At 41.6% G+C, this 15,099-nt stretch overlaps 1 non-coding gene across 1 annotated transcript; it reads left to right on the top strand.

Moving 5' to 3' along the window:
- Positions 1-9,695: 9,695 nt before the first annotated feature.
- TRNAR-UCU (transfer RNA arginine (anticodon UCU)) lies at positions 9,696-9,768 on the top strand. Its single transcript has one exon. It is a non-coding gene; the product is annotated as a tRNA-Arg (tRNA).
- The last annotated feature ends 5,331 nt before the right edge of the window (positions 9,769-15,099 follow it).

Raw genomic sequence — 15,099 nt, 5'->3', positions numbered from 1 at the left:
TACATAGGTTCTGCTGGCTGGTGAAGAATGTTTCCATGCCTTTGGCAAGCATCACACTTCTTTGAGTATTCCATAGCATCCTTCTTCATTGTTGGCCAGAAGTATCCAGTCCTAAGTATCCTGAAGAATAATGCTCTTCCCCCTGTGTGGTTGCCGCAATTGCATTCGTGGAAATCTTGAAGTACCTCTTGTATTTCAGGATCCTCAATGCATCTCAGATAGGGACCTGCAAGAGATTTTCTATACATAATATCTTGGAATGAATTGTGATACCTTTCATCTGAAAGCTTTAGGGTTTTCCCCTGCAGGGATCTCTCCATCTTGAAGGAATTTTTTGATTGGAAGGATCCAAGATCCTACTTTTGAAGAGGATGGAGGATCCGTATGTTCTCCTATGCAATCCACTGTTATCTTCACGGATTCTTGTTCTCCAATTGCCGGAGACAATATATAAATGATGGGTATCTTTACATCATCCGGGATAACGATGATGCTAAGTTTTCTAAGGCATCTGCCCCAGCATTCTCTTCCCTTGGTACCTGTATTATACTAAACAATTCGAAGGATTTCGCCAATTCCTTCACAATTTCTAAATATTTGACCATATTCTCACCTTTCACAGTATAAGAACCGTTAAAGTGGTTAGTTATAAGTAAAGAGTCCATATAAACTTGAAGATACCTGATCCTCATCTGTTTAGCTAAGAGTAAACCTGCGATAAGTGCTTCATATTCTGCCTCATTGTTGGTGGCTTGACCTCACTTAGTGGACGACCCAGAGGACTTGAATCAAGCCCCTTTAGCCTCGTTACGAGACTTTTTGGACGTGTTCGGTTAGCATTTCCACTTATCACCTTGAGTGAAGCCTTTCTCCCTCGGAAAAAAGCAAAAGTTTCTTAACAGTCAGGAGTCTAGTATAGATGTAGGTAGAGGGCCATCTTCGTTCCCTAAATCCGCTAGGCAGTCGTCATTCAGTGAAGAGTCCTAAAGCATACCAGCAGTGAAGCGAACCTCTTAATTAAAGTGCAGTTCGATGATCTCGTGCTAGGGGCACTGAAAGCCATAAAAAAGATCTATTGACTTTCTTGGATGGAGATCCAGAGATCCAGTCTTGATGGCAGTTAGTTTCTTTATTTATTATGTCGTTCAGTTCAAAAAGTCATTCTGACATCTGCTTTCAATGCTTGTTAGTAAACAGTTGTTGTCTCTTTCCTCTCGCCCTTACTTATCTTATAACGTACTCTTTACAAGAGTCGATTCAACAGGAGGAAGACGAGCTTCTCCTCAGGTAACTTCGCTACTTTGAGAACAACGAGAGCAGAATCCAAATCAGACTTTAAGCTATCAGGGCTGTTTGCTTTAGAATGCACATGCAATGGACTGGGGTATTATATCCCCATGTGGCGATTTTAGTAGTATGCCCAAACATGTTCCTCTTACATTGGATGCTCCATCTGTGAAGAGGATCCAAGGATCCTTGGTTTCTTCAATTTGTTGGACTTCTAGATCAGCTTCATTTTGCATGTCACTACTGAAATCAGCCACAAAGTCTGCAAGCGCTTGTGATTTAATGGCTGTTCTAGGCTCATACTGAATATCTTATGCACTTAGCTTCACAGCCCACTTGGCCATTCTACCTGACATTTCTGGTTTTCTAAGCACATTCTTAACAGGATAGTTAGTTCTCAAAATAATAGTATGTGTTTCAAAATAGTGTCTCAACTTGGTTGAGGCCATAATCAAAGCAAGAATTAATTTTTCAAGGTGAGAATACCTGACCTCTGCGTCTAAGAGGCTTTTACTTACATAATATACGGGATGTTGTTCACCTTCATGATCCTTTACCAAAACGACACTTACTGCATTTCCTGAGACAGCTAAATACAGATATAAGGATTCTCCATCCACAGGCTTCATTAGAGCTGGAGCTGAGGATAAGTAATCCTTCAAGGCTGTAAGCGCAACCTCATGCTTTTCTGTCCATTCAAACTTCTTATTCTTCCTAAGGATGTCATAGAAGTCCTTGCACTTCTCGGAGGATCTTGAGATGAACCTATTGAGGGCAGCTATTCTTCCCGTGAGCCTTTGGACATCCTTTGCATTTGCAGGAGATTTCAAATTGAGGATGGCTTCAATTTGCTCGGGGCTTGCTTCAATTCCTCTTTTAGTCACCATATATCCCAGAAACTTTCCAGCCTTAACACCAAAGTGGCATTTTGACGGATTCAATTTCATGTTATATTGGTCGAGGATATTCAATGCTTCCTCGAGGTCTCTAAGGTGATCCTCAGCTTTCTTTGATTTTACCACCATATCGTCTATGTATACTTCCATAGTCTTGCCCAACTGATCCTTGAACATCATGTTGACTAGTCTTTGGTATGTTGCCCCTGCATTTCTTAGTCCAAACGGCATAGCCGTATAATAGTATATGCCAGTATGAGTCATGAATGTTGTATCCTCTTGATCAGATGGTTCCATCTGAATTTGTTGGAATCTAGAGGAAGCATCCATAAAGGTAAGCATTTCATGTCCTGTCGTTGCATCCACCATGGAATCTATATGTGGTAATGGGAAAGGATCCTTGGGGCATGCCTTGTTTAAATCAGTAAAATCGACACACACCCTCCATTTTCCATTCTTTTTAGAAACAACAACCACATTAGCTAACCATCGAGGATACTTAACCTCTCTGATCATACCGGCTTTAAGAAGTTTTTCAACTTCTTCTTGTATGATCTTGTTCCTTTCAGGAGCGAATATTCTTCGCTTCTGATGGACGGGTTTAACAGATAAATCAAGGCCTAATTTATGTGTAATTACCTCCTTTGAAATACCTGTCATGTCTGAGTGCTTGAAGGCAAAGGTTGATTTTCTTCGCCCTAAGAAAGATATAAGATCCTCCTCGATCTTGCTAGGGATACTGGATCCTAGGAACACCTTTATCTCTGGATCCTCGGGGTCCAAAGATACTTCTTTAAGGTCTTTCTCCCGAGCTTCCAGCACGTCCTAGGATGTTGCTGTAATTGCTATGCTATAGTTTGCTTGGTCGTTGGCTTCATTGATGAAGAATAATAGTTCTTGGCCTCTGCCTGATCACCAACTATCTTCACAACTCCTCACGGAGTAGGTAATTTGATGCATTAGTGGTAAGTTGAGGCCACCGCCTTCATTCCATGCAGCCAGGGCCTTCCTAAAATAACATTGCAACAAGAAAGGTTATCAATAACACAAAATTTTTTATATGAATTTAACCCTTCAATATAGATTGGGAGGTGATGTCCCCCAATGTCTTCTTGGTTTCTCCACTGAAACTGACTAGCACTGATGTTCTAGGAATGATCTCCGAATCTGGTATATTCATCTTCTTGAGGACGTCATGCTGGATAATGTTGACCGAGCTCCCACCGTCAACTAGGATCCTGCGTACATAATGGTTAGCGATAAATAAAGTAATAATCAAACCGTCATGGTGAGGATCCTGGATGTTTAGTTTATCTTCCTCATCGAAGAAGATCCTTTTATCTGTTGTCAAAGTGGTAGATACTATCGGTCGGTTTCCGTTATCCAACTTGATCTCTTTAGCGGGCCTCTTTGTTGCGGAGAAGGAAGTTCCACATATGTCTGATCCTCCAGAGATGAAATTGACCATTCGCACATCCATTTCATCCTAGTGAGGATCCTGGATACTTGAATCGAAGAAGACTCTCTGATCAGTTATTCGAGTAGTGTGGATGAGCGGCCTTCTTTCATCGTCCAACTTGACAGGTTCTACTTCTTCAGAACAATAGGTTTGAAATATGTCATAATCTCGGGCGATGAAGTTGATTACATGAGCATCTTGTGGTGGTGGTGTCGCTTTTTGTGGAAGGTCTTCAAGATCCTGGATCTTGGATTTCTTCCTTCCCATGAGTTCTTTAAAGTGGCCCTTGCTCAAGAGGTATCCAATTTCCCTTCTTAATCCGATGCACTCGTCTGTCATGTGGCCAAAATCTTCGTGAAAAGCACACCACTTAGACTTGTCTTTGAACGCGGTTGTCTTCTCGTTATTTCGGGGCCACCTTGCTTTTTCCCCAAGGTCCTTCATAGCACAGATCAAGCCATGAGTGTCCACAGAGAAACAATAGTCGGAGATGCAAGGATAGTCTTCATCGTCATCTCCTTCTTCGACTGCTTGTACGTTTTGATTGTTGAACTTGGTGTACGGCTTCGAATTGTTGTTCCTGTATGAGGATCCTTTATTCTTGTCGGGGAATTCTTGTTTCGTTTGTCCCCCAAGACGATCCTGGATCCTTTTATTATCTTCTAATCGGATGAATCTTAACGCCCTGTTCCTGACTTCATCTAAGGTCCTGCACGGAGTCATCACAAGATCGTCATAAAATGGGGAGCCCCTTTGAAGTCCCATCTTGAATGCTTCAACAGCCGTAGCCATATCAAGATTAGGTATTTCTAGGGCCTCCCTGCCAAACCTTGTAACAAAATCCCTTAAGGATTCATCATAAGGTTGGACAACTCTATATAAATCACTAGTTAACTTTTCAAATTTCCTACTACAAGAAAATTGGCTGTTGAACAAGTTAACTAAATGTGAAAAAGAAATAACATAATAAGGAGGAAGACTTAGCATCCATTTAAGTGCTGATCCTGTCCGTGTGGATCCAAAGCCTTTGCATAAGCAAGCTTCTTTGAGTCTCTCAGGGATAGGTTTGATTTCCATCCTTTCTCTATATTGTGCCACATGCTCATCAGGATCAGTGGTCCCGTCGTAAGTCTTCATATTGGGAGTTTGGAACCGCTTCGGGATTTCAGCATCGCAGATAGGTGGAGCAAATCTGGATAACTTGTGACTTCCCTCAGGTATCTCAGGAATTGGACGGACCACTCTTGGCACGCTGGATATCATATCCTTAAGCTTCTGAAGTTCCCTAGCCATAGCCTGATTGATACATGTATCCTGCATAGAGCCAAGGTTAGTGTCTGAGGATATGTAATTATTGGCGTTACCTCTTGGTTGGTTGAACGTTGGCATCCCAGAAGTGTAGTTAAGACAAGAGGCATCTGCTACAGTAGCAGGTACATTAGAGGCAATGGTCTGCATGGAGATTATATCTCCTTCATGGACCTCAGAGGATCGTTGATGTTGAATTCCTGAGGATCCTTGATTCTGCCAGAAGGATCCTTGAGGTTGGGAGCCGAAGGATCCTTGAGGATACAACCCAGAGGATCCTGGTTGAAGGATGGATGATCCTTGTTAAAGGAACGAGGATCCTTGAGTTTGCTGACCCATAGACCCTTGTTGAAGGATAAATGATCCTGGCTGAACGAACGAGGATCCTTGAGTTTGTTGACCCATGGACCCCTGTTGAAGGATAGATGATCATTGCTGAACGAACGAGGATCCTTGAGTTTGTTGACCCATTGAGAGAATACTCAGGTGTGTGTGTATACAATGTGTCCTATAACTGATCATAATCTCAATTATATATAATAGATAATAACTCAATGGAGTTATTAATAATAAATGCTATTAACTAATTTTCCTAAAAATCCGCCTTTATCTTCAATGTAAACGTAACAGCCACTTTGACCATGTGCTCCATCACTCAGGCTGCGAAATAGGGGGTAGACCAGGTCTTGGAGCCGTTACACTTGATAAATATCAGCCTTCATATAAGAAATAACCGTTAATAGCACAAAATACCGAGGATCCATGATCCTGACATAGCTCTGGAACTCTTCAGAAGGATAATTGATCCAGATACGTAAATATCTTCTTGACTACAAGTTAGTAGATAGACTGAGTCTTCTAATCGTTATACCTGCTAAATATTAGATTACACATGAGAACAACCGTTAGTAAATAATAAGTACTGTAGATCCTTGATCCTGACGGGATCTGGAACACACGCTAAGGATAACTGATCCAAAACATATGCCAGGATAACATATCCACAGTGTCAAATTTCTGTGCACTAACATAAGTGTTGAACCAGAATGTGTTTTTTGGTTGGATCTCTGAATGACTGTGCAGATGACTATTTTACCCCTGTTAACTATTTCGTGCTAAATGAAATGTATTTGTATAATTAGAGTTCTTAATAATTGTACTAAATGATAAACCTTTAATTATAAACTAATCAAAACACATCTTAAAACAAACTTTCATTATAACCAACCAAATCTAAATTACACAAAAAACAAACTAAAAACAAACTTACAACCAACCAAACCATAACTTTTAGTAACAAGCTCAATCCACACAAGTACAACCAAGACTAAACATCTCATCCTAAGAAAATCTTAAACATATCCAAAGATCAAACCGAAAAATAAAGGACCAACAAATAAATAGCTGTCTTCAAAGTCTTCAAAATTTCACGGTACTTGGGCTGCACATTTGAAAATCCGTCTTTTTTGCATCTGTTTGAGTTTGTCTGTTGCCTTTTAAGCTTCAACGCACCTAGCTTAATTACAAGCCAACATACCACAGTTAGGATGCATATTGTATAATATGTTTATCACAATATTTGTATCCCTATATGATAATCAACACCCTCTTTTGTTCATCAACCAAAATCAAAAGAATGTATTGTTTACTAATATGTCTGTTTGGCTCGTTATTTCAATTGCTAGTGTTACAAACACTTTAAAAAAAAATACCCTAACAGATGAATATAACATTTTAAAACCAAAGTATCATGTTTGGTTTAAGTATACTCAATTATTCATATTTAACAACTTTTAAAAATATTTGTTTTTGCAGCACTTATCTGCACAGCTGAGGTAATGGTTGATTTTATCCGCTTAATGATCATGTTTTCCTTCGTTCTAAAATTTTGATGAAACTAGACTCAATAAAGTTTTCAACCCAAATAAGAATCACTTTAATCGGGTGGATGGTTGATTTTATATGATTAAATATGACATATTCATATATTAACCGAAAATTCAGCTTTAACCATTCTGCTATGTTGGTTTTTATTACAGTTATCATGTATTTATTGTCCATGTTATCTCTTAATGTTAAGATATGTAGAAACTAGACTCAACGAGCTTTTTAACACTATAAAACACACCCAAACGGACATTTGGTTGATTTTATATAAATTTTCAAAGTTTGACAAAAATCAGTGTAAAAGGCTGCGAAAATCATATTATTCTTCTTCCCAATTCGACCCAACCTTCCATTGCAGTCCCAAAATCATGTCTTAATAAAACATAATCAAGAACATAACTTGTTGAGTTTAATGATTAAACAAATTGTCAATATAAAAGCAAGATTTAACCAAATTGAACATCAAATAGCATAAACTAAACATCAATTAGCCGTTTAAACCCTAAACCCTAGCTTCTAGTCACAATCGTACGACCCTAGAGCAGAAATGGATGATAGAAACAAAAAATCATACCTTTTTGTGCTTGGAATCGGGCTGAAATCGAGCTAGGATGGCGGTGTTGTGCTTTGGTGGCCTGAAGAGAGGAAGGAAGGAGCTATGATTGTGCGTGTGGGTAATTTGGTCTCTTTTTCATTCAGCGATGTTTCTAATCTGAATCGCTAATAGGCTTACTGAACTATTCAGATGTGATCTTTTTATGAAACAAACAGTCTGAAGTCTGATAGAATCAGACTTCAGCCCATTCAGACCATAAACAAACACACCCTAAATCTAAGATGTTCTCTATATCTAGAAACTAGAGGCTGTTTGGTAACCATATCATCATGAAGTAAATTGTCAAAGATTTTATCAAGTAAGCTAAAAACCTTTTTATTCCATTAAAAGACTTTTTATAATGATACAAAAGAACTAAGTTATTAAATACCATTGAACTAAACGATCAAATTTGACGGAATGCTTTGTAATTCCAAATTTCCAATTCATCTTTAATATGCAAAACACAAATTTTAAGAATACATTTTTCAATTCTCATTCCGTTGAATCCATAGAAAAAATAAACCGTACCTAAAAATCTTATTATTATTTTAATTATTATTATAGTAAATGTAGATACAAATTCATAGAATTGGATATTTTTTTCATATTAAAAAATATTTTAAAATCCTTTTAATAAAATATGTGTTACAGACGGCTCCATAACATGTTAATAATTTGGAGGCCAACTAAAATGCAAAGGGAAAAAGCATTTGATGACCATATTATTATTTAGTACAAAATATTAAAGAGGTAGAGCCCACCATGATGTAACGGCCAAAACATCCTTTTCAAATCATTCAGAGACAATTTGTCATTATCAAATAATTGAATTAATCTGTTAAATTATATCATCCAAATAATCTGATTAAGAACCTTTGATTGTCTTAGTCATGTTATCTAGTCATTCACTACAATAATTATTTAAAATCAAATAACTTATCTAATTTTATTGTTATTAGTAACCATAAACCTTAGTCTATCTACAATCATCATGGTTAGTGCGGTTATAAAACTTATGTTAATACCTAATGGAACCACACTTGAACGGGCCTGAAAGGGGAACAACCTAGTTTGACATTGATCTTATGCTTTAATATTGGAATTAAAGGAAATTTTTATAGAGTTGTAGTTTGATTGACTATGTTGTACGGAACAGACTGTTGGACCAAAAGAAAACTTGGGTACGTAATTAGGAGGTAGCGGGTATGAGAAGGTTGAGGTGCATGTGTCTCTTTGATGTTTTATATGTTACTATTGGATTATTTTACTTGTTTTTCTTTTATTAGTAGCTTAATAATACTATAATTTAAGCACTTGTATTCAGTTGCTTAGATTTCATACATAACATTTTTTGTGCGTATATGATGTTAGAGCGGGATGCCTCTCTTGAAGCAACTTTTCTTATCCTCTCATGGTTTGCCTACGCTTCACAATCCCAAGACCCAGTCACCCAAGTACTAAGTTTGTTATGATTCAGAATTTACTATGTATGGTAGTTGTGTTTTAAACCCTAAAGAAAGAAACAACAAATCAATGTTTTTTAAAGATACAAGGTTGGTTCATATAGATATAGCATATAACCATGGGTGACATGCCATTTACTCGTCTAATATTCGGTCTCATGTTTATAAATCCGATCAACAATACGGTTAGTATGGTTTTTAGCCTAGACCATAACAAAAATGCTTAAGATCCAAGGGCATATAAGCACATCATGCATATGATTTCAAGGCTTTACACTAATGAATCATCTCTCTAACTGCAAAACATGCATAAAATGTAACAGTTATATGTTTTCTTTTTTGTGTGTCAAGATACAGTATCACAACAAATCATGATAATCCGTTAACAAAGATTGTAATCAAACATTTAGATTCTTTTTAAATACAAATCCGTTAACTAAGATCTTAAATAATTATGTATCTACCGTCACATTGGTCATGATTATTCCTTCTTTTCTTACGTTTCACAATAAAAGATAAAATTAATTAACTTATTTGTTAATTATTTTGGGTAGGAAATTATGCTCAGAATCAAATAAACGTTCCTAAAATATTTCAAAAAAGCAAAGATATGATATGATAATACATTAGCTTTGTGAAATAAATGCACTTTCATGATTGTGGAAAAGAAAAAGGTTATACTTTATAGTAAAGTGGATATATTTTTATTTTTCTATGAAAAAAGAGCATTTCTACACTTTTTTAATGAAATGGATCCTATGTTACATGTAAAATAATATTAGACATAAAGCAACAAAGCGCCCATGGCCTAATGGATAAGGCGTCTGACTTCTAATCAGGCGATTGTGGGTTCGAGTCCCACTGGGCGTGTCTTTCTCTTAAACGTTTTCTTGTTATTTAGTTACAGCTTCAGTTGATTATAAAGCATTTTTTGGATTCTTTTGTTGTGTATATTTGTCATCCCTGTACACAAATGAAGAAACACTAACCGGACCCCTGACAGATTACTGGTAACCTGGGGGTTGGATAGCTGTTTCCCACGAGGGGTTAGACCCTTGGAAGATGGTTCTTCTGATAACCTGCAAAACAGACACCGTGAGCTCGTCACTGAGAAGGGGGGGGGGGGGTTCCTCCTTGTGACCACCCTCCGGCGTGAGAATCAGACTAGATTGCTCTTTAAATATAAAAGTATATTAAGAGATTGCTAGAGCAGATATCAGGTATATTATGATGATATAAGATAATGTAATAATGTGTTCAGATGATAATACCATTTGGGGTATTTATAGCCGAAGGTAGGTTTCCAAGGAGGTATGGCCGGCTGCAACAGTGTTCCTGTTCATCAACAGTAGCTTACGCACGTGCCCTGCTGGTAGTTGGTGGGTAAGCAGCGGCTGATAGTGACCAGGCCTGCTGTATAATATTCCCTTTCCACCAACTGCTGGCTACGCACGTGGTATGACAGTAGTTGGTGAGTAGGCAGCGGCTAATAGTGATACAGTACAGGAGCATGCTGCTCGCCATACTGTATCAGTGAGCTGTCGTATCTCTGATCAGATCTTTCGCCCATACCTCGTCAGGTACAGTAAAAGATCCTTCAGTATACAGACTGGCTTATTTGGGCGGGAGTATTCCCCCTCCCGCCTCTGTGCGGGATTGCTCCCGGCTTTGCTCATTCCTTCAGGTGACACTGAATGATCGAGAGCTAAGTGCCTTGTGCGTGTAGCCATGCTGCGCGGGTGGCCTTCCCTAATGGCTTGTATCCGAGGCTGCGGGGACAGGCGGAGTCCTTCACCATTGGGAGGCTTTTCCTGCGGGACCAGCTTGCGTACTGCGCGTAAGGACGTCACGTCTCTGAGCATGGTTGGTTCTGCGGATCCAGTTGGTCTCTGCGCAGACGTCCCTGTTTAAGGTGAGTCTTGCGGGTCCAACTGGGCTCTGCTGGGACCTACCTCTTCAAGTCCCCCCAGTCCAATGTTCTTCTCATGAGTGTTTAATAAAGTGAGGTGAACTTTTGGACTTGAGCAAAGGGTTTTGAAAAGGGTTTTATAAGGTTTTCCATGGGGATTCTTTCCGCGGAAGTCCTTGTCACTTGCAGAAATGCCCGAGTTTCCTGCTTAGTCTTTGGGTATGATGCGGGTAGGTCTGTAACCTCCTCGCAAGTCAGGAGCATTGAGTCCCAGTTGTATGGATTTTCCATGAGGTTTTGGTAGTTTTGAACATAGTGATCAATTATGTTAAGACCACCAATTCCATCCTGGAGCTTCAAACAACGTAGTTCTCGACGTTCCCGCTATGCGGGGATGTTATTTCCGTTTCCGCAAACATTGCCCAGAAGATCCTTCTTGGTTTCAATTCCCAGCGGAGCGCTAGGTATGTGAAGGGTTTTGCCTTAACACTGTACCTGCGCTCGTCTTACGGTTACTTTACTTCCAAGGTATTCCTGGCGTCAATTCCCTGCGGGTGCTAGGTATGTGAAGGGTTTTGCCTAAACACTGTACCCGCAGCCGTCTTATAGTTACTTGGTTGCCGAGGTACTTGGCTTCAATTCTCTGCGGGTGCTCGGTATGTGAAGGGTTTTGCCTTTACACTGTACCCGCATCCGTCTTACGGTTACTTGTTTGCAAAAGTTTACCCTTATCTGACCTGCGTGTAGGTTTTCCTCACCTTTTGAGGATAAGTTAACCTTTGAACGTGGTTGATAACAGGAAGTCTTGCTTCCTCTTTCGTGATTGTGCGGGTAGAACCGTCACTTGCACTTAGTAGGATGGCAAAACTTTACCCTTATCTGACCTGCGTGTAGGTTTTCCTCACCTTTTGAGGATAAGTTAACCTTTGAACGTGGTTGATAACAGGAAGTCTTGCTTCCTCTTTCGTGATTGTGCGGGTAGAACCGTCACTTGCACTTAGTAGGATGGCAAAACTTTACCCTTATCTGACCTGCGTGTAGGTTTGTCACGTTATTGGGTTCGTGCGGGTAGGACCGCCTTCCCATGCAATGACTTCACGTAATTATGCGGTGAAAACCGGCATATTAGTGTTCAGAAAAGTATAAATGTAAAATCATCAGCTTCGATGTTCTTAAAGAGAATCATTTCCATTAGAAGTGGCTCTTGGCCTTTTCTTTACAAATTGGAATTGATTTACATGCAGACTGTGTAAATGAGCTCCCTTCCATGTTGGGATGGGAGTGCCATCGAGCCGATACGCACCTGGTTCGGGATCTCGTTCTTTACGCAGCATGTAGTCTCGATTTTGAAGCTGGAATTGATTCGTGTTTTCCCCAGCTGAGGTTCTATACGCACCCGCCTGCTCAGCCTTTATTGTGCCACGAGGTGCGCGAGCGTCCCATCTCTGACAAATGCTTCGACCATGTCCTTTACGTCTATGCATTCTTCAGTGTTGTGGCCTTTTGTCTTGTGGAAGTCACAGTATTTGCTCCGATCAGCATCGTGACGATGTCGGATTATTGGAGGCTTTGGCCATGGGAGCTCTTCAGTGGCGAATATCTCAGTGACGCTTTTGGTGAGTGGCGTCCATCTGGAGTTCCGGTGCGACTGTACATTATCCCTTCCGCCCACTCGATGTTGCAAGCCGGATGAGGTGTCAAAGTTTACCCTTGACTGCCAAATGCATAGCTTCCGTTTTTTATTTAGTCTGGCGGTGAGGACGTTGTCTTCTCTCGTCTTCTGAGTGTAGAGGTTTGTGCTCTGTGGGAGATCTCTACCCAGTTGCTTCTCTGTTTCCGCATAGCGTTTTGCTGCTGTCATGATGCCATCCCATGTGGATGGCATGCCATCTTTACCCGTTAGGGTGCGGATGAGCTCTGGGTCATGTGCGCCCTGGATGAAGGCAGCGCGAACAAGATCTTCGCTGATATTGCCCAAACTTAGCTTCTTTGAGTTGAAGCGAGTGATGAAGTTTGGCAGAGATTCATCTTCCTCTCGTATGCATTTGAGGATTGTCCATTGCTCCTCGGTATACTTCCGTTGCTGGCTGAAGTGTTGGCTAAACTTCTGTTGGAAGTCTGCCCAGTCGTAGATGTGGTTGACCGGTAGACGATCGAACCAAGCTCTAGCAGCCCCAACAAGCGTCATTTGGAACATGTAGCACCACGTGGGTTCCGTCCAATTGCTGACGGTTGCCCCCGCTATGAACCTGTTCAAATGATCGTCTGGATCAGATAAACCGTCATATGTGCCTATGTTAGGCATTTGTTTGGCACTCTTTGGGGCGATTGCTTCCGCAATGTCCCTTGCAAACTTGGACGTTCCTGCATTCGCAACATTTGGTCTGAACGTTTTGGAGAAGTCTCGTGGACTTCCACCTGTGCTTTTTGGTTTGAAGGCTTGTCCAAAATGCCTTTTCGGTTGGGATTCCGTTTCCTTACGCTTCCCTTTTGCCCTATGGCGAGGGTTCGCGTCGGAGTCGGATTCCTCCGAGTCATCCTCCCAGTATTCGAATTCGTCGGCCTGTTGCACGGAACGCAAGCTTTCGTCCAACTCAGCCTGGAATTCCTTTTGTCGTGCCTCCGCCCATGCCTTAACTTCATCGAGAGTCTGGCGGGGGAGTCTTCGTTTCTCAAACTGGGTATCGGTGGATCCCAGTAGGCGATCATTTACTGCACTTGCCCCAGCTTTGGTAAGTGGGGTAGTGTTCGTAAAATTTACTTCACTTGCCCCGGCTTCGGTAGCCGGGGTAGTGTTCGTAAAAACTGTGTTGCCGGTATTCCCCCCAGTAGCTGGGGTTGTGGTTACCGGAATTTCTCTAACCATCTTTGTAAAAGTTTGAAAAAACTGGAGAAAATTGTAGTTCTAGCTTTATGCACGGATGGCGCCAATGAAGAAACACTAACCGGACCCCTGACAGATTACTGGTAACCTGGGGGTTGGATAGCTGTTTCCCACGAGGGGTTAGACCCTTGGAAGATAGTTCTTCTGATAACCTGCAAAACAGACACCGTGAGCTCGTCACTGAGAAGGGGGGGGGTTCCTCCTTGTGACCACCCTCCGGCGTGAGAATCAGACTAGATTGCTCTTTAAATATAAAAGTATATTAAGAGATTGCTAGAGCAGATATCAGGTATATTATGATGATATAAGATAATGTAATAATGTGTTCAGATGATCATACCATTTGGGGTATTTATAGCCGAAGGTAGGTTTCCAAGGAGGTATGGCCGGCTGCAACAGTGTTCCTGTTCATCAACAGTAGCCTACGCACGTGCCCTGCTGGTAGTTGGTGGGTAGGCAGCGGCTGATAGTGACCAGGCCTGCTGTATACTATTCCCTTTCCACCAACTGCCGGCTACGCACGTGGTATGACAGTAGTTGGTGAGTAGGCAGCGGCTAATAGTGATACAGTACAGGAGCATGCTGCTCGCCATACTGTATCAGTGAGCTGTCGTATCTCTGATCAGATCTTTCGCCCATACCTCGTCAGGTACAGTAAAAGATCCTTCAGTATACAGACTGGCTTATTTGGGCGGGAGTATTCCCCCTCCCGCCTCTGTGCGGGATTGCTCCCGGCTTTGCTCATTCCTTCAGGTGACACTGAATGATCGAGAGCTAAGTGCCTTGTGCGTGTAGCCATGCTGCGCGGGTGGCCTTCCCTAATGGCTTGTATCCGAGGCTGCGGGGACAGGCGGAGTCCTTCACCATTGGGAGGCTTTTCCTGCGGGACCAGCTTGCGTACTGCGCGTAAGGACGTCACGTCTCTGAGCATGGTTGGTTCTGCGGATCCAGTTGGTCTCTGCGCAGACGTCCCTGTTTAAGGTGAGTCTTGCGGGTCCAACTGGGCTCTGCTGGGACCTACGTCAGGTACAGTAAAAGATCCTTCAGTATACAGACTGGCTTATTTGGGCGGGAGTATTCCCCCTCCCGCCTCTGTGCGGGATTGCTCCCGGCTTTGCTCATTCCTTCAGGTGACACTGAATGATCGAGAGCTAAGTGCCTTGTGCGTGTAGCCATGCTGCGCGGGTGGCCTTCCCTAATGGCTTGTATCCGAGGCTGCGGGGACAGGCAGAGTCCTTCACCATTGGGAGGCTTTTCCTGCGGGACCAGCTTGCGTACTGCGCGTAAGGACGTCACGTCTCTGAGCATGGTTGGTTCTGCGGATCCAGTTGGTCTCTGCGCAGACGTCCCTGTTTAAGGTGAGTCTTGCGGGTCCAACTGGGCTCTGCTGGGACCTACCTCTTCAACA

This window comes from Bidens hawaiensis, unplaced genomic scaffold, assembly GCF_021521415.1.
Source record: "Bidens hawaiensis isolate Kalapana, Puna unplaced genomic scaffold, B.hawaiensis_p1.1 tig00014775_1, whole genome shotgun sequence".
In the NCBI taxonomy this organism is placed as follows: Eukaryota; Viridiplantae; Streptophyta; class Magnoliopsida; order Asterales; family Asteraceae; genus Bidens; species Bidens hawaiensis.
Note: the sequence above shows the minus strand (reverse complement) of the source record. Positions and strands in the feature narration are given on the sequence as shown.